This window comes from Channa argus, chromosome 6 (genome assembly GCF_033026475.1).
Source record: "Channa argus isolate prfri chromosome 6, Channa argus male v1.0, whole genome shotgun sequence".
NCBI classification, from domain to species: domain Eukaryota; kingdom Metazoa; phylum Chordata; class Actinopteri; order Anabantiformes; family Channidae; genus Channa; species Channa argus.
This window is the reverse complement of record NC_090202.1, coordinates 27938521-27955694: the sequence shown is the minus strand read 5'-3', so window position 1 is coordinate 27955694 and position 17174 is coordinate 27938521. Positions and strand designations below refer to the sequence as shown.

General features: G+C 44.4%; 17 non-coding genes across 17 annotated transcripts; all 17 read right to left on the bottom strand.

Moving 5' to 3' along the window:
- Positions 1-1754: 1754 nt before the first annotated feature.
- Positions 1755-1846, bottom strand: trnar-ucu (transfer RNA arginine (anticodon UCU)). Its single transcript is given in 2 exon segments — positions 1755-1790; positions 1810-1846. It is a non-coding gene; the product is annotated as a tRNA-Arg (tRNA).
- A 668-nt stretch (positions 1847-2514) lies between these two features.
- Positions 2515-2606, bottom strand: trnar-ucu (transfer RNA arginine (anticodon UCU)). Its single transcript is given in 2 exon segments — positions 2515-2550; positions 2570-2606. It is a non-coding gene; the product is annotated as a tRNA-Arg (tRNA).
- A 408-nt stretch (positions 2607-3014) lies between these two features.
- On the bottom strand, positions 3015-3106 carry trnar-ucu (transfer RNA arginine (anticodon UCU)). The gene is given in 2 exon segments: positions 3015-3050; positions 3070-3106. It is a non-coding gene; the product is annotated as a tRNA-Arg (tRNA).
- A 302-nt stretch (positions 3107-3408) lies between these two features.
- trnar-ucu (transfer RNA arginine (anticodon UCU)) lies at positions 3409-3500 on the bottom strand. The gene is given in 2 exon segments: positions 3409-3444; positions 3464-3500. It is a non-coding gene; the product is annotated as a tRNA-Arg (tRNA).
- A 709-nt stretch (positions 3501-4209) lies between these two features.
- trnar-ucu (transfer RNA arginine (anticodon UCU)) lies at positions 4210-4301 on the bottom strand. The gene is given in 2 exon segments: positions 4210-4245; positions 4265-4301. It is a non-coding gene; the product is annotated as a tRNA-Arg (tRNA).
- A 1181-nt stretch (positions 4302-5482) lies between these two features.
- trnar-ucu (transfer RNA arginine (anticodon UCU)) lies at positions 5483-5574 on the bottom strand. The gene is given in 2 exon segments: positions 5483-5518; positions 5538-5574. It is a non-coding gene; the product is annotated as a tRNA-Arg (tRNA).
- An 895-nt stretch (positions 5575-6469) lies between these two features.
- trnar-ucu (transfer RNA arginine (anticodon UCU)) lies at positions 6470-6561 on the bottom strand. The gene is given in 2 exon segments: positions 6470-6505; positions 6525-6561. It is a non-coding gene; the product is annotated as a tRNA-Arg (tRNA).
- Positions 6562-7456: 895 nt separating this feature from the next.
- trnar-ucu (transfer RNA arginine (anticodon UCU)) lies at positions 7457-7548 on the bottom strand. Its single transcript is given in 2 exon segments — positions 7457-7492; positions 7512-7548. It is a non-coding gene; the product is annotated as a tRNA-Arg (tRNA).
- Positions 7549-7943: 395 nt separating this feature from the next.
- trnar-ucu (transfer RNA arginine (anticodon UCU)) lies at positions 7944-8246 on the bottom strand. Its single transcript has 2 exons — positions 8210-8246; positions 7944-7979 (listed from the first exon to the last, which is right to left on the bottom strand). It is a non-coding gene; the product is annotated as a tRNA-Arg (tRNA).
- Positions 8247-10499: 2253 nt separating this feature from the next.
- Positions 10500-10591, bottom strand: trnar-ucu (transfer RNA arginine (anticodon UCU)). Its single transcript is given in 2 exon segments — positions 10500-10535; positions 10555-10591. It is a non-coding gene; the product is annotated as a tRNA-Arg (tRNA).
- Positions 10592-11772: 1181 nt separating this feature from the next.
- trnar-ucu (transfer RNA arginine (anticodon UCU)) lies at positions 11773-11864 on the bottom strand. The gene is given in 2 exon segments: positions 11773-11808; positions 11828-11864. It is a non-coding gene; the product is annotated as a tRNA-Arg (tRNA).
- Positions 11865-12259: 395 nt separating this feature from the next.
- On the bottom strand, positions 12260-12562 carry trnar-ucu (transfer RNA arginine (anticodon UCU)). Its single transcript has 2 exons — positions 12526-12562; positions 12260-12295 (listed from the first exon to the last, which is right to left on the bottom strand). It is a non-coding gene; the product is annotated as a tRNA-Arg (tRNA).
- Positions 12563-13670: 1108 nt separating this feature from the next.
- On the bottom strand, positions 13671-13762 carry trnar-ucu (transfer RNA arginine (anticodon UCU)). Its single transcript is given in 2 exon segments — positions 13671-13706; positions 13726-13762. It is a non-coding gene; the product is annotated as a tRNA-Arg (tRNA).
- Positions 13763-14157: 395 nt separating this feature from the next.
- Positions 14158-14460, bottom strand: trnar-ucu (transfer RNA arginine (anticodon UCU)). Its single transcript has 2 exons — positions 14424-14460; positions 14158-14193 (listed from the first exon to the last, which is right to left on the bottom strand). It is a non-coding gene; the product is annotated as a tRNA-Arg (tRNA).
- A 1758-nt stretch (positions 14461-16218) lies between these two features.
- trnar-ucu (transfer RNA arginine (anticodon UCU)) lies at positions 16219-16310 on the bottom strand. The gene is given in 2 exon segments: positions 16219-16254; positions 16274-16310. It is a non-coding gene; the product is annotated as a tRNA-Arg (tRNA).
- A 128-nt stretch (positions 16311-16438) lies between these two features.
- trnar-ucu (transfer RNA arginine (anticodon UCU)) lies at positions 16439-16530 on the bottom strand. Its single transcript is given in 2 exon segments — positions 16439-16474; positions 16494-16530. It is a non-coding gene; the product is annotated as a tRNA-Arg (tRNA).
- A 302-nt stretch (positions 16531-16832) lies between these two features.
- trnar-ucu (transfer RNA arginine (anticodon UCU)) lies at positions 16833-16924 on the bottom strand. Its single transcript is given in 2 exon segments — positions 16833-16868; positions 16888-16924. It is a non-coding gene; the product is annotated as a tRNA-Arg (tRNA).
- Between the last annotated feature and the right edge of the window lie 250 nt (positions 16925-17174).

Below are 17174 nucleotides of genomic sequence, written 5' to 3'. Positions count from 1 at the left end.
TTAGAAGTCCAACGCGCCAAACTAAAACTAAAATTGTCAAACTAAAATTGTGCTTCTGTGAGATTTCAATCCACAGTCTTTTAACTGCTTCATTTGTCCTTAGCTTGAAGACGGAAAGCAACCAAGACTTTCGATGAGTGAACATAATTTTGCAAAGGCCCTCGCGCAAAAAGGATTTGTGAGGAAGACTGTCTCCGACTCACAAAGGTCGACTCTGGTGGGACTCGAACCCACAAGGCCCTCACGCAATAAATATTTTTGCTTTGTGAGGAAGACTGTCTCCGACTCACAAAGGTCTACTCTGGTGGGACTCGAACCCACAACCTTTGAATGCCTTCATACATGCTTTCTTAGAAGTCCAACGCGCTATCCGTTGCACCACAGAGCCCTTGCTGTGGTTACCTTAGCTTGAAGACAGAAAGCAACAAAGACTTTCGATGAGTGAACACAATTTTGCAAAGGCCGTCGCGCAAAAAGAATTTTTGCTTCGTGAGGAAGACGGTCTTTGAATCACAAAGGTCGACTATGGTGGGACTCGAACCCACAACCTTTGAATGCCTTAATACGTGCTTTACTTAGAAGTCCAACGCGCCAAACTAAAACTAAAATTGTCAAACTAAAATTGTGCTTCTGTGAGATTTAAATCCACAGTCTTTTAACTGCTTCAATTGTCCTTAGCTTGAAGACGGAAAGCAACCAAAACTTTCGATGAGTAAACATAATTTTGCAAAGGCCCTCGCGCAAAAAGGATTTGTGAGGAAGACGGTCTACTACTCACAAAGGTCGACTCTGGTGGGACTTGAACCCACAAGGCCCTCACGCAATAAATATTTTTGCTTTGTGAGGAAGATGGTCTCCGACTCACAAAGGTCGACTCTGGTGGGACTCGAACCCACAACCTTTGAATGCCTTCATACATGCTCTGCAAACTAAAATTGTGCTTCTGTGAGATTTCAATCCACAGTCTTTGAACTGCTTCTTTTGTCCTTAGCTTGAAGACGGAAAGCAACAAAGACTTTCGATGACTTTTTCAAATTTACTGTCAGATTCTTTAAACTAAAATTGTGCTTCTGAATGCCTTCATACATGCTTTCTGTAAAAAGTGAACACAATTTTGCAAAGGCCCTCACGAAAAAAGGATTTTTGCTTTGTGAGGAAGACGATCTCCGACTCACAAAGGTCGACTCTGGTGGGACTCGAACCCACAAGGCCCTCACGCAATAAATATTTTTGCTTTGTGAGGAAGACTGTCTCCGACTCACAAAGGTCGACTCTGGTGGGACTCAAATCCACAACCTTTGAATGCCTTCATACATGCTTTCTTAGAAGTCCAACGCGCTATCCGTTGCGCCACAGAGCCCTTGCTGTGGTTACCTTAGCTTGAAGACAAAGCAACAACGACTTTCGATGAGTGAACACAATTTTGCAAAGGCCGTCGCGCAAAAAGAATTTTTGCTTCGTGAGGAAGACGGTCTTTGAATCACAAAGGTCGACTATGGTGGGACTCGAACCCACAACCTTTGAATGCCTTCATACGTGCTTTACTTAGAAGTCCAACGCGCCAAACTAAAACTAAAATTGTCAAACTAAAATTGTGCTTCTGTGAGATTTCAATCCACAGTCTTTTAACTGCTTCATTTGTCCTTAGCTTGAAGACGGAAAGCAACCAAGACTTTAGATGAGTGAACATAATTTTGCAAAGGCCCTCGCGCAAAAAGGATTTGTGAGGAAGACGATCTCCGACTCACGAAGGTCGACTTTGGTGGGACTCGAACCCACAACCTTTGAATGCCTTCATACATGCTTTCTTAGAAGTCCAACGCGCTATCCGTTGCGCCACAGAGCCCTCGCTGTGGCTACCACCTTAGCTTGAAGACGAAAAGCAACAAAGACTTTAGATGACTTTTTCAAATTTACTGTCAGATTCTTTAAACTAAAATTGTGCTTCTGTGAGATTTCAATCCACAGTTTTGAACTGCTTCATTTGTCCTTAGCTTGAAGACGGAAAGCAACCAAGACTTTCGATGAGTGAACACAATTTTGCAAAGGCCCTCGCGCAAAAAGGATTTGTGAGGAAGACGGTCTCCGACTCACAAAGGTCGACTCTGGTGGGACTCGAACCCACAACCTTTGAATGCCTTCATACATGCTTTCTGTAAAAAGTGAACACAATTTTGCAAAGGCCCTCACGAAAAAAGGATTTTTGCTTTGTGAGGAAGACGATCTCCGACTCACAAAGGTCGACTCTGGTGGGACTCGATCCCACAACCTTTGAATGCCTTCATACATGCTTTCTGTAAAAAGTGAACACAATTTTGCAAAGGCCCTCACGAAAAAAGGATTTTTGCTTTGTGAGGAAGACGGTCTCCGACTCACAAAGGTCGACTCTGGTGGGACTCGATTCCACAACCTTTAAATGCCTTCATACATGCTTTCAGTGAAAAGTGAACATAATTTTGCAAAGGCCCTCACGCAAAAGGATTTGTGAGGAAGACGGTCTCCGACTCCTTAGGTCGACTCTGGTGGGACTCGAACCCACAACCTTTGAATGCCTTCATACATGCTTTCTTAGAAGTCCAACGCGCTATCCGTTGTGCCACAGAGCCCTTGCTGTGGTTACCTTAGCTTGAAGACAGAAAGCAACAAAGACTTTCGATGAGTGAACACAATTTTGCAAAGGCCGTCGCGCAAAAGAGAATTTTTGCTTCGTGAGGAAGACGGTCTTTGAATCACAAAGGTCGACTATGGTGGGACTCGAACCCACAACCTTTGAATGCCTTCATACATGCTTTCTTTAAAAAGTGAACACAATTTTGCAAAGGCCCTCACGAAAAAAGGATTTTTGCTTTGTGAGGAAGACGATCTCCGACTCACAAAGGTCGACTCTGGTGGGACTCGAACCCACAACCTTTGAATGCCTTCATACATGCTTTCTTTGAAAAGTGAACATAATTTTGCAAAGGCCCTCACGCAAAAAGTATTTGTGAGGAAGACGGTCTCCGACTCACAAAGGTCGACTCTGGTGGGACTCGAACCCACAACCTTTGAATGCCTTCTTACATGCTTTCTTAGAAGTCCAACGCGCTATCCGTTGCGCCACAGAGCCCTTCTATGACTTTCTATGAGTGAACACAATTTTGCAAAGGCCCTCGCGCAAAAAGGATTTGTGAGGAAGACGGTCTCCGACTCACAAAGGTCGACTCTGGTGGGACTCGATTCCACAACCTTTAAATGCCTTCATACATGCTTTCTGTGAAAAGTGAACATAATTTTGCAAAGGCCCTCACGCAAAAAGGATTTGTGAGGAAGACGGTCTCTGACCAAGACTTTCGATGAGTGAACACAATTTTGCAAAGGCCCTCGCGCAAAAAGGATTTGTGAGGAAGACGGTCTCCGACTCACAAAGGTCGACTCTGGTGGGACCCGAACCCACAACCTTTGAATGCCTTCATACATGCTTTCTTAGAAATCCAACGCGCTATCCTTTGCGCCACAGAGCCCTTGCTGTGGCTGCCACCTTAGCTTGAAGACGGAAAGCAACCAAGACTTTCGATAACTGAACATAATTTTGCAAAGGCCCTCGCGCAAAAAAGATTTGTGAGGATGACGGTCTCCGACTCACGAAGGTCGACTCTGGTGGGACTCGATCCCACAAGGCCCTCACGCAATAAATATTTTTGCTTTGTGAGGAAGACGGTCTCCGACTCACAAAGGTCGACTCTGGTGGGACTCAAATCCACAACCTTTGAAAACTAAAATTGTCAAACTAAAATTGTGCTTCTGTGAGATTTCAATCCACAGTCTTTGAATTGCTTCATTTGTCCTTAGCTTGAAGACGGAAAGCAACCAAGACTTTCGATGAGTGAACATAATTTTGCAAAGGCCCTCGCGCAAAAAGGATTTGTGAGGAAGACGGTCTCCGACTCACAAAGGTCGACTCTGGTGGGACTCGATCCCACAACCTTTGAATGCCTTCATACATGCTTTCTGTAAAAAGTGAACACAATTTTGCAAAGGCCCTCACGAAAAAAGGATTTTTGCTTTGTGAGGAAGACGATCTCCGACTCACAAAGGTCGACTCTGGTGGGACTCGAACCCACAACCTTTGAATGCCTTCATACATGCTTTCTTTGAAAAGTGAACATAATTTTGCAAAGGCCCTCATGCAAAAAGTATTTGTGAGGAAGACGGTCTCCGACTCACAAAGGTCGACTCTGGTGGGACTCGAACCCACAACCTTTGAATGCCTTCTTACATGCTTTCTTAGAAGTCCAACGCGCTATCCGTTGCGCCACAGAGCCCTTGCTGTGGCTACCACCTTAGCTTGAAGACGGAAAGCAACAAAGACTTTCGATGACTTTTTCAAATTTACTGTCAGATTCTTTAAACTAAAATTGTGCTTCTGTGAGATTTCAATCCACAGTTTTGAACTGCTTCATTTGTCCTTAGCTTGTAGACGGAAAGCAACCAAGACTTTCGATGAGTGAACATAATTTTGCAAAGGCCCTCGCGCAAAAAGGATTTGTGAGGAAGACGGTCTCCGACTCACAAAGGTCGACTCTGGTGGGACTCGATCCCACAACCTTTGAATGCCTTCATACATGCTTTCTGTAAAAAGTGAACACAATTTTGCAAAGGCCCTCACGAAAAAAGGATTTTTGCTTTGTGAGGAAGACGATCTCCGACTCACAAAGGTCGACTTTGGTGGGACTCGATCCCACAACCTTTGAATGCCTTCATACATGCTATCTGTAAAAAGTGAACACAATTTTGCAAAGGCCCTCACGAAAAAAGGATTTTTGCTTTGTGAGGAAGACGATCTCCGACTCACAAAGGTCGACTCTGGTGGGACTCGAACCCACAACCTTTGAATGCCTTCATACATGCTTTCTTTGAAAAGTGAACATAATTTTGCAAAGGCCCTCACGCAAAAAGTATTTGTGAGGAAGACGGTCTCCGACTCACAAAGGTCGACTCTGGTGGGACTCGCGCAAATGTGCTTCTATTAGGTTCTAATGTAAATTTACTGTCAGATTCGTCAAACTAAAATTGTGCTTCTGTGAGATTTCAATCCACAGTCTTTGAACTGCTTCATTTGTCCTTAGCTTGAAGACGGAAAGCAACAAAGACTTTCGATGAGTGAACACAATTTTGCAAAGGCCGTCGCGCAAAAAGGATTTTTGCTTCGTGAGGAAGACGGTCTCTGAATCACAAAGGTCGACTCTGGTGGGACTTGAACCTACAACCTTTGAATGCTTTCATACATGCTTTACTTATAAGTCCAACGCGCCAAACTAAAACTAAAATTGTCAAACTAAAATTGTGCTTCTGTGAGATTTCAATCCACAGTCTTTGAATTGCTTCATTTGTCCTTAGCTTGAAGACGGAAAGCAACCAAGACTTTCGATGAGTGAACATAATTTTGCAAAGGCCCTCGCGCAAAAAGGATTTGTGAGGAAGACGGTCTCCGACTCACAAAGGTCGACTCTGGTGGGACTCGAACCCACAACCTTTGAATGCCTTCTTACATGCTTTCTTAGAAGTCCAACGCGCTATCCGTTGCACCACAGAGCCCTTGCTGTGGCTACCACCTTAGCTTGAAGACGGAAAGCAACAAAGACTTTCGATGACTTTTTCAAATTTACTGTCAGATTCTTTAAACTAAAATTGTGCTTCTGTGAGATTTCAATCCACAGTTTTGAACTGCTTCATTTGTCCTTAGCTTGAAGACGGAAAGCAACCAAGACTTTCGATGAGTGAACATAATTTTGCAAAGGCCCTCGCGCAAAAAGGATTTGTGAGGAAGACGGTCTCCGACTCACAAAGGTCAACTCTGTTGGGACTCGATCCCACAACCTTTGAATGCCTTCATACATGCTTTCTGTAAAAAGTGAACACAATTTTGCAAAGGCCCTCACGAAAAAAGGATTTTTGCTTTGTGAGGAAGACGATCTCCGACTCACAAAGGTCGACTCTGGTGGGACTCAAATCCACAACCTTTGAATGCCTTCATACATGCTTTCTTAGAAGTCCAACGCGCTATCCGTTGCGCCACAGAGCCCTTGCTGTGGTTACCTTAGCTTGAAGACAGAAAGCAACAAAGACTTTCGATGAGTAAACACAATTTTGCAAAGGCCGTCGCGCAAAAGAGAATTTTTGCTACGTGAGGAAGACGGTCTTTGAATCACAAAGGTCGACTCTGGTGGGACTCGAACCCACAACCTTTGAATGCCTTCATACATGCTTTCTTTAAAAAGTGAACACAATTTTGCAAAGGCCCTCACGAAAAAAGGATTTTTGCTTTGTGAGGAAGACGATCTCCGACTCACAAAGGTCGACTCTGGTGGGACTCGAACCCACAACCTTTGAATGCCTTCATACATGCTTTCTTTGAAAAGTGAACATAATTTTGCAAAGGCCCTCACGCAAAAAGTATTTGTGAGGAAGACGGTCTCCGACTCACAAAGGTCGACTCTGGTGGGACTCGAACCCACAACCTTTGAATGCCTTCTTACATGCTTTCTTAGAAGTCCAACGCGCTATCCGTTGCGCCACAGAGCCCTTGCTGTGGCTACCACCTTAGCTTGAAGACGGAAAGCAACAAAGACTTTCGATGACTTTTTCAAATTTACTGTCAGATTCTTTAAACTAAAATTGTGCTTCTGTGAGATTTCAATCCACAGTTTTGAACTGCTTCATTTGTCCTTAGCTTGAAGACGGAAAGCAACCAAGACTTTCGATGAGTGAACATAATTTTGCAAAGGCCCTCGCGCAAAAAGGATTTGTGAGGAAGACGGTCTCCGACTCACAAAGGTCAACTCTGTTGGGACTCGATCCCACAACCTTTGAATGCCTTCATACATGCTTTCTGTAAAAAGTGAACACAATTTTGCAAAGGCCCTCACGAAAAAAGGATTTTTGCTTTGTGAGGAAGACGATCTCCGACTCACAAAGGTCGACTCTGGTGGGACTCAAATCCACAACCTTTGAATGCCTTCATACATGCTTTCTTAGAAGTCCTACGCGCAATCCGTTGCGCCACAGAGCCCTTGCTGTGGTTACCTTAGCTTGAAGACAGAAAGCAACAAAGACTTTCGATGAGTGAACACAATTTTGCAAAGGCCGTCGCGCAAAAGAGAATTTTTGCTACGTGAGGAAGACGGTCTTTGAATCACAAAGGTCGACTATGGTGGGACTCGAACCCACAACCTTTGAATGCCTTCATACATGCTTTCTTTAAAAAGTGAACACAATTTTGCAAAGGCCCTCACGAAAAAAGGATTTTTGCTTTGTGAGGAAGACGATCTCCGACTCACAAAGGTCGACTCTGGTGGGACTCGAACCCACAACCTTTGAATGCCTTCATACATGCTTTCTTTGAAAAGTGAACATAATTTTGCAAAGGCCCTCACGCAAAAAGTATTTGTGAGGAAGACGGTCTCCGACTCACAAAGGTCGACTCTGGTGGGACTCGAACCCACAACCTTTGAATGCCTTCTTACATGCTTTCTTAGAAGTCCAACGCGCTATCCGTTGCGCCACAGAGCCCTTGCTGTGGCTACCACCTTAGCTTGAAGACGGAAAGCAACAAAGACTTTCGATGACTTTTTCAAATTTACTGTCAGATTCTTTAAACTAAAATTGTGCTTCTGTGAGATTTCAATCCACAGTTTTGAACTGCTTCATTTGTCCTTAGCTTGAAGACGGAAAGCAACCAAGACTTTCGATGAGTGAACATAATTTTGCAAAGGCCCTCGCGCAAAAAGGATTTGTGAGGAAGACGGTCTCCGACTCACAAAGGTCGACTCTGGTGGGACTCGATCCCACAACCTTTGAATGCCTTCATACATGCTATCTGTAAAAAGTGAACACAATTTTGCAAAGGCCCTCACGAAAAAAGGATTTTTGCTTTGTGAGGAAGACGATCTCCGACTCACAAAGGTTGACTCTGGTGGGACTCGAACCCACAACCTTTGAATGCCTTCATACATGCTTTCTTTGAAAAGTGAACATAATTTTGCAAAGGCCCTCACGCAAAAAGTATTTGTGAGGAAGACGGTCTCTGACCAAGACTTTCGATGAGTGAACACAATTTTGCAAAGGCCCTCGCGCAAAAAGGATTTGTGAGGAAGACGGTCTCCGACTCACAAAGGTCGACTCTGGTGGGACCCGAACCCACAACCTTTGAATGCCTTCATACATGCTTTCTTAGAAATCCAACGCGCTATCCTTTGCGCCACAGAGCCCTTGCTGTGGCTGCCACCTTAGCTTGAAGACGGAAAGCAACCAAGACTTTCGATGACTGAACATAATTTTGCAAAGGCCCTCGCGCAAAAAAGATTTGTGAGGATGACGGTCTCCGACTCACGAAGGTCGACTCTGGTGGGACTCGATCCCACAAGGCCCTCACGCAATAAATATTTTTGCTTTGTGAGGAAGACGGTCTCCGACTCACAAAGGTCGACTCTGGTGGGACTCAAATCCACAACCTTTGAAAACTAAAATTGACAAACTAAAATTGTGCTTCTGTGAGATTTCAATCCACAGTCTTTGAATTGCTTCATTTGTCCTTAGTTTGAAGACGGAAAGCAACCAAGACTTTCGATGAGTGAACATAATTTTGCAAAGGCCCTCGCGCAAAAAGGATTTGTGAGGAAGACGGTCTCCGACTCACAAAGGTCGACTCTGGTGGGACTCGATCCCACAACCTTTGAATGCCTTCATACATGCTTTCTGTAAAAAGTGAACACAATTTTGCAAAGGCCCTCACGAAAAAAGGATTTTTGCTTTGTGAGGAAGACGATCTCCGACTCACAAAGGTCGACTCTGGTGGGACTCGAACCCACAACCTTTGAATGCCTTCATACATGCTTTCTTTGAAAAGTGAACATAATTTTGCAAAGGCCCTCACGCAAAAAGTATTTGTGAGGAAGACGGTCTCCGACTCACAAAGGTCGACTCTGGTGGGACTCGCGCAAATGTGCTTCTATTAGGTTCTAATGTAAATTTACTGTCAGATTCGTCAAACTAAAATTGTGCTTCTGTGAGATTTCAATCCACAGTCTTTGAACTGCTTCATTTGTCCTTAGCTTGAAGACTGAAAGCAACCAATACGTTCGATGAGTGAACACAATTTTGCAAAGGCCCTCGCGCAAAAAGGATTTGTGAGGAAGACGGTCTCCGACTCACAAAGGTCGACTCTGGTGGGACCCAAACCCACAACCTTTGAATGCCTTCATACATGCTTTCTTAGAAATCCAACGCGATATCCATTGCGCCACAGAGCCCTTGCTGTGGCTACCACCTTAGCTTGAAGACGGAAAGCAACCAAGACTTTCGATGAGTGAACACAATTTTGCAAAGGCCCTCGCGCAAAAAGGATTTGTGAGGAAGACGGTCTCCGACTCACAAAGGTCGACTCTGGTGGGACTCGATTCCACAACCTTTAAATGCCTTCATACATGCTTTCTGTGAAAAGTGAACATAATTTTGCAAATGCCCTCACGCAAAAGGATTTGTGAGGAAGACGGTCTCTGACCAAGACTTTCGATGAGTGAACACAATTTTGCAAATGGTGGGACTCGAACCCACAACCTTTGAATGCCTTCATACATGCTTTCTTTAAAAAGTGAACACAATTTTGCAAAGGCCCTCACGAAAAAAGGATTTTTGCTTTGTGAGGAAGACGATCTCCGACTCACAAAGGTCGACTCTGGTGGGACTCGATTCCACAACCTTTAAATGCCTTCATACATGCTTTCTGTGAAAAGTGAACATAATTTTGCAAAGGCCCTCACGCAAAAAGGATTTGTGAGGAAGACGGTCTCTGACCAAGACTTTCGATGAGTGAACATAATTTTGCAAAGGCCCTCGCGCAAAAAAAATTTGTGAGGATGACGGTCTCCGACTCACGAAGGTCGACTCTGGTGGGACTCGATACCACAAGGCCCTCACGCAATAAATATTTTTGCTTTGTGAGGAAGACGGTCTCCGACTCACAAAGGTCGACTCTGGTGGGACTCAAATCCACAACCTTTGAAAACTAAAATTGTCAAACTAAAATTGTGCTTCTGTGAGATTTCAATCCACAGTCTTTGAATTGCTTCATTTGTCCTTAGCTTGAAGACGGAAAGCAACCAAGACTTTCGATGAGTGAACATAATTTTGCAAAGGCCCTCGCGCAAAAAGGATTTGTGAGGAAGACGGTCTCCGACTCACAAAGGTCGACTCTGGTGGGACTCGATCCCACAACCTTTGAATGCCTTCATACATGCTTTCTGTAAAAAGTGAACACAATTTTGCAAAGGCCCTCACGAAAAAAGGATTTTTGCTTTGTGAGGAAGACGATCTCCGACTCACAAAGGTCGACTCTGGTGGGACTCGAACCCACAACCTTTGAATGCCTTCATACATGCTTTCTTTGAAAAGTGAACATAATTTTGCAAAGGCCCTCACGCAAAAAGTATTTGTGAGGAAGACGGTCTCCGACTCACAAAGGTCGACTCTGGTGGGACTCGAACCCACAACCTTTGAATGCCTTCTTACATGCTTTCTTAGAAGTCCAACGCGCTATCCGTTGCGCCACAGAGCCCTTGCTGTGGCTACCACCTTAGCTTGAAGACGGAAAGCAACAAAGACTTTCGATGACTTTTTCAAATTTACTGTCAGATTCTTTAAACTAAAATTGTGCTTCTGTGAGATTTCAATCCACAGTTTTGAACTGCTTCATTTGTCCTTAGCTTGAAGACGGAAAGCAACCAAGACTTTCGATGAGTGAACATAATTTTGCAAAGGCCCTCGCGCAAAAAGGATTTGTGAGGAAGACGGTCTCCGACTCACAAAGGTCGACTCTGGTGGGACTCGATCCCACAACCTTTGAATGCCTTCATACATGCTTTCTGTAAAAAGTGAACACAATTTTGCAAAGGCCCTCACGAAAAAAGGATTTTTGCTTTGTGAGGAAGACGATCTCCGACTCACAAAGGTCGACTTTGGTGGGACTCGATCCCACAACCTTTGAATGCCTTCATACATGCTATCTGTAAAAAGTGAACACAATTTTGCAAAGGCCCTCACGAAAAAAGGATTTTTGCTTTGTGAGGAAGACGATCTCCGACTCACAAAGGTCGACTCTGGTGGGACTCGAACCCACAACCTTTGAATGCCTTCATACATGCTTTCTTTGAAAAGTGAACATAATTTTGCAAAGGCCCTCACGCAAAAACGATTTGTGAGGATGACGGTCTCCGACTCACAAAGGTCGACTCTGGTGGGACTCGCGCAAATGTGCTTCTATTAGGTTCTAATGTAAATTTACTGTCAGATTCGTCAAACTAAAATTGTGCTTCTGTGAGATTTCAATCCACAGTCTTTGAACTGCTTCATTTGTCCTTAGCTTGAAGACGGAAAGCAACAAAGACTTTCGATGAGTGAACACAATTTTGCAAAGGCCGTCGCGCAAAAAGGATTTTTGCTTCGTGAGGAAGACGGTCTCTGAATCACAAAGGTCGACTCTGGTGGGACTTGAACCTACAACCTTTGAATGCTTTCATACATGCTTTACTTATAAGTCCAACGCGCCAAACTAAAACTAAAATTGTCAAACTAAAATTGTGCTTCTGTGAGATTTCAATCCACAGTCTTTGAATTGCTTCATTTGTCCTTAGCTTGAAGACGGAAAGCAACCAAGACTTTCGATGAGTGAACATAATTTTGCAAAGGCCCTCACGCAAAAAGAATTTGTGAGGAAGACGGTCTCCGACTCACAAAGGTCGACTCTGGTGGGACTCGAACCCACAACCTTTGAATGCCTTCTTACATGCTTTCTTAGAAGTCCAACGCGCTATCCGTTGCGCCACAGAGCCCTTGCTGTGGCTACCACCTTAGCTTGAAGACGGAAAGCAACAAAGACTTTCGATGACTTTTTCAAATTTACTGTCAGATTCTTTAAACTAAAATTGTGCTTCTGTGAGATTTCAATCCACAGTTTTGAACTGCTTCATTTGTCCTTAGCTTGAAGACGGAAAGCAACCAAGACTTTCGATGAGTGAACATAATTTTGCAAAGGCCCTCGCGCAAAAAGGATTTGTGAGGAAGACGGTCTCCGACTCACAAAGGTCGACTCTGGTGGGACTCGATCCCACAACCTTTGAATGCCTTCATACATGCTATCTGTAAAAAGTGAACACAATTTTGCAAAGGCCCTCACGAAAAAAGGATTTTTGCTTTGTGAGGAAGACGATCTCCGACTCACAAAGGTTGACTCTGGTGGGACTCGAACCCACAACCTTTGAATGCCTTCATACATGCTTTCTTTGAAAAGTGAACATAATTTTGCAAAGGCCCTCACGCAAAAAGTATTTGTGAGGAAGACGGTCTCTGACCAAGACTTTCGATGAGTGAACACAATTTTGCAAAGGCCCTCGCGCAAAAAGGATTTGTGAGGAAGACGGTCTCCGACTCACAAAGGTCGACTCTGGTGGGACCCGAACCCACAACCTTTGAATGCCTTCATACATGCTTTCTTAGAAATCCAACGCGCTATCCTTTGCGCCACAGAGCCCTTGCTGTGGCTGCCACCTTAGCTTGAAGACGGAAAGCAACCAAGACTTTCGATGACTGATATTTTTGCTTTGTGAGGAAGACGGTCTCCGACTCACAAAGGTCGACTCTGGTGGGACTCAAATCCACAACCTTTGAAAACTAAAATTGACAAACTAAAATTGTGCTTCTGTGAGATTTCAATCCACAGTCTTTGAATTGCTTCATTTGTCCTTAGTTTGAAGACGGAAAGCAACCAAGACTTTCGATGAGTGAACATAATTTTGCAAAGGCCCTCGCGCAAAAAGGATTTGTGAGGAAGACGGTCTCCGACTCACAAAGGTCGACTCTGGTGGGACTCGATCCCACAACCTTTGAATGCCTTCATACATGCTTTCTGTAAAAAGTGAACACAATTTTGCAAAGGCCCTCACGAAAAAAGGATTTTTGCTTTGTGAGGAAGACGATCTCCGACTCACAAAGGTCGACTCTGGTGGGACTCGAACCCACAACCTTTGAATGCCTTCATACATGCTTTCTTTGAAAAGTGAACATAATTTTGCAAAGGCCCTCACGCAAAAACGATTTGTGAGGATGACGGTCTCCGACTCACAAAGGTCGACTCTGGTGGGACTCGCGCAAATGTGCTTCTATTAGGTTCTAATGTAAATTTACTGTCAGATTCGTCAAACTAAAATTGTGCTTCTGTGAGATTTCAATCCACAGTCTTTGAACTGCTTCATTTGTCCTTAGCTTGAAGACGGAAAGCAACAAAGACTTTCGATGAGTGAACACAATTTTGCAAAGGCCGTCGCGCAAAAAGGATTTTTGCTTCGTGAGGAAGACGGTCTCTGAATCACAAAGGTCGACTCTGGTGGGACTTGAACCTACAACCTTTGAATGCTTTCATACATGCTTTACTTATAAGTCCAACGCGCCAAACTAAAACTAAAATTGTCAAACTAAAATTGTGCTTCTGTGAGATTTCAATCCACAGTCTTTGAATTGCTTCATTTGTCCTTAGCTTGAAGACGGAAAGCAACCAAGACTTTCGATGAGTGAACATAATTTTGCAAAGGCCCTCACGCAAAAAGAATTTGTGAGGAAGACGGTCTCCGACTCACAAAGGTCGACTCTGGTGGGACTCGAACCCACAACCTTTGAATGCCTTCTTACATGCTTTCTTAGAAGTCCAACGCGCTATCCGTTGCGCCACAGAGCCCTTGCTGTGGCTACCACCTTAGCTTGAAGACGGAAAGCAACAAAGACTTTCGATGACTTTTTCAAATTTACTGTCAGATTCTTTAAACTAAAATTGTGCTTCTGTGAGATTTCAATCCACAGTTTTGAACTGCTTCATTTGTCCTTAGCTTGAAGACGGAAAGCAACCAAGACTTTCGATGAGTGAACATAATTTTGCAAAGGCCCTCGCGCAAAAAGGATTTGTGAGGAAGACGGTCTCCGACTCACAAAGGTCGACTCTGGTGGGACTCGATCCCACAACCTTTGAATGCCTTCATACATGCTATCTGTAAAAAGTGAACACAATTTTGCAAAGGCCCTCACGAAAAAAGGATTTTTGCTTTGTGAGGAAGACGATCTCCGACTCACAAAGGTTGACTCTGGTGGGACTCGAACCCACAACCTTTGAATGCCTTCATACATGCTTTCTTTGAAAAGTGAACATAATTTTGCAAAGGCCCTCACGCAAAAAGTATTTGTGAGGAAGACGGTCTCTGACCAAGACTTTCGATGAGTGAACACAATTTTGCAAAGGCCCTCGCGCAAAAAGGATTTGTGAGGAAGACGGTCTCCGACTCACAAAGGTCGACTCTGGTGGGACCCGAACCCACAACCTTTGAATGCCTTCATACATGCTTTCTTAGAAATCCAACGCGCTATCCTTTGCGCCACAGAGCCCTTGCTGTGGCTGCCACCTTAGCTTGAAGACGGAAAGCAACCAAGACTTTCGATGACTGATATTTTTGCTTTGTGAGGAAGACGGTCTCCGACTCACAAAGGTCGACTCTGGTGGGACTCAAATCCACAACCTTTGAAAACTAAAATTGACAAACTAAAATTGTGCTTCTGTGAGATTTCAATCCACAGTCTTTGAATTGCTTCATTTGTCCTTAGTTTGAAGACGGAAAGCAACCAAGACTTTCGATGAGTGAACATAATTTTGCAAAGGCCCTCGCGCAAAAAGGATTTGTGAGGAAGACGGTCTCCGACTCACAAAGGTCGACTCTGGTGGGACTCGATCCCACAACCTTTGAATGCCTTCATACATGCTTTCTGTAAAAAGTGAACACAATTTTGCAAAGGCCCTCACGAAAAAAGGATTTTTGCTTTGTGAGGAAGACGATCTCCGACTCACAAAGGTCGACTCTGGTGGGACTCGAACCCACAACCTTTGAATGCCTTCATACATGCTTTCTTTGAAAAGTGAACATAATTTTGCAAAGGCCCTCACGCAAAAAGTATTTGTGAGGAAGACGGTCTCCGACTCACAAAGGTCGACTCTGGTGGGACTCGCGCAAATGTGCTTCTATTAGGTTCTAATGTAAATTTACTGTCAGATTCGTCAAACTAAAATTGTGCTTCTGTGAGATTTCAATCCACAGTCTTTGAACTGCTTCATTTGTCCTTAGCTTGAAGACTGAAAGCAACCAATACGTTCGATGAGTGAACACAATTTTGCAAAGGCCCTCGCGCAAAAAGGATTTGTGAGGAAGACGGTCTCCGACTCACAAAGGTCGACTCTGGTGGGACCCAAACCCACAACCTTTGAATGCCTTCATACATGCTTTCTTAGAAATCCAACGCGATATCCATTGCGCCACAGAGCCCTTGCTGTGGCTACCACCTTAGCTTGAAGACGGAAAGCAACCAAGACTTTCGATGAGTGAACACAATTTTGCAAAGGCCCTCGCGCAAAAAGGATTTGTGAGGAAGACGGTCTCCGACTCACAAAGGTCGACTCTGGTGGGACTCGATTCCACAACCTTTAAATGCCTTCATACATGCTTTCTGTGAAAAGTGAACATAATTTTGCAAATGCCCTCACGCAAAAGGATTTGTGAGGAAGACGGTCTCTGACCAAGACTTTCGATGAGTGAACACAATTTTGCAAATGGTGGGACTCGAACCCACAACCTTTGAATGCCTTCATACATGCTTTCTTTAAAAAGTGAACACAATTTTGCAAAGGCCCTCACGAAAAAAGGATTTTTGCTTTGTGAGGAAGACGATCTCCGACTCACAAAGGTCGACTCTGGTGGGACTCGAACCCACAACCTTTGAATGCCTTCATACATGCTTTCTTTGAAAAGTGAACATAATTTTGCAAAGGCCCTCACGCAAAAAGTATTTGTGAGGAAGACGGTCTCCGACTCACAAAGGTCGACTCTGGTGGGACTCGATCCCACAACCTTTGAATGCCTTCATACATGCTATCTGTAAAAAGTGAACACAATTTTGCAAAGGCCCTCACGAAAAAAGGATTTTTGCTTTGTGAGGAAGACGATCTCCGACTCACAAAGGTTGACTCTGGTGGGACTCGAACCCACAACCTTTGAATGCCTTCATACATGCTTTCTTTGAAAAGTGAACATAATTTTGCAAAGGCCCTCACGCAAAAAGTATTTGTGAGGAAGACGGTCTCCGACTCACAAAGGTCGACTCTGGTGGGACTCGAACCCACAACCTTTGAATGTCTTCATACATGCTTTCTTAGAAGTCCAACGCACTATCCGTTGCGCCACAGAGCCCTTGCTGTGGCTACCACCTTAGCTTGAAGACGGAAAGCAACCAAGACTTTCGATGAGTGAACATAATTTTGCAAAGGCCCTCGCGCAAAAGGGATTTGTGAGGAAGACGGTCTCCGACTCACAAAGGTCGACTCTGGAGGGACTCGAACCCACAACCTTTGAATGCCTTCATACATGCTTTCTTAGAAGTCCAACGCGCTATCCGTTGCGCCACAGAGCCCTTCTATGACTTTCTATGAGTGAACACAATTTTGCAAAGGCCCTCGCGCAAAAAGGATTTGTGAGGAAGACGGTCTCCGACTCACAAAGGTCGACTCTGGTGGGACTCGATTCCACAACCTTTAAATGCCTTCATACAGGCTTTCTGTGAAAAGTGAACATAATTTTGCAAAGGCCCTCACGCAAAAAGGATTTGTGAGGAAGACGGTCTCTGACCAAGACTTTCGATGAGTGAACACAATTTTGCAAAGGCCCTCGCGCAAAAGGGATTTGTGAGGAAGACGGTCTCCGACTCACAAAGGTCGACTCTGGAGGGACTCGAACCCACAACCTTTGAATGCCTTCATACATGCTTTCTTAGAAATCCAACGCGCTATCCTTTGCGCCACAGAGCCCTTGCTGTGGCTGCCACCTTAGCTTGAAGACGGAAAGCAACCAAGACTTTCGATGACTGAACATAATTTTGCAAAGGCCCTCGCGCAAAAAAGATTTGTGAGGATGACGGTCTCCGACTCACGAAGGTCGACTCTGGTGGGACTCGATCCCACAAGGCCCTCACGCAATAAATATTTTTGCTTTGTGAGGAAGACGGTCTCCGACTCACAAAGGTCAACTCTGGTGGGACTCAAATCCACAACCTTTGAA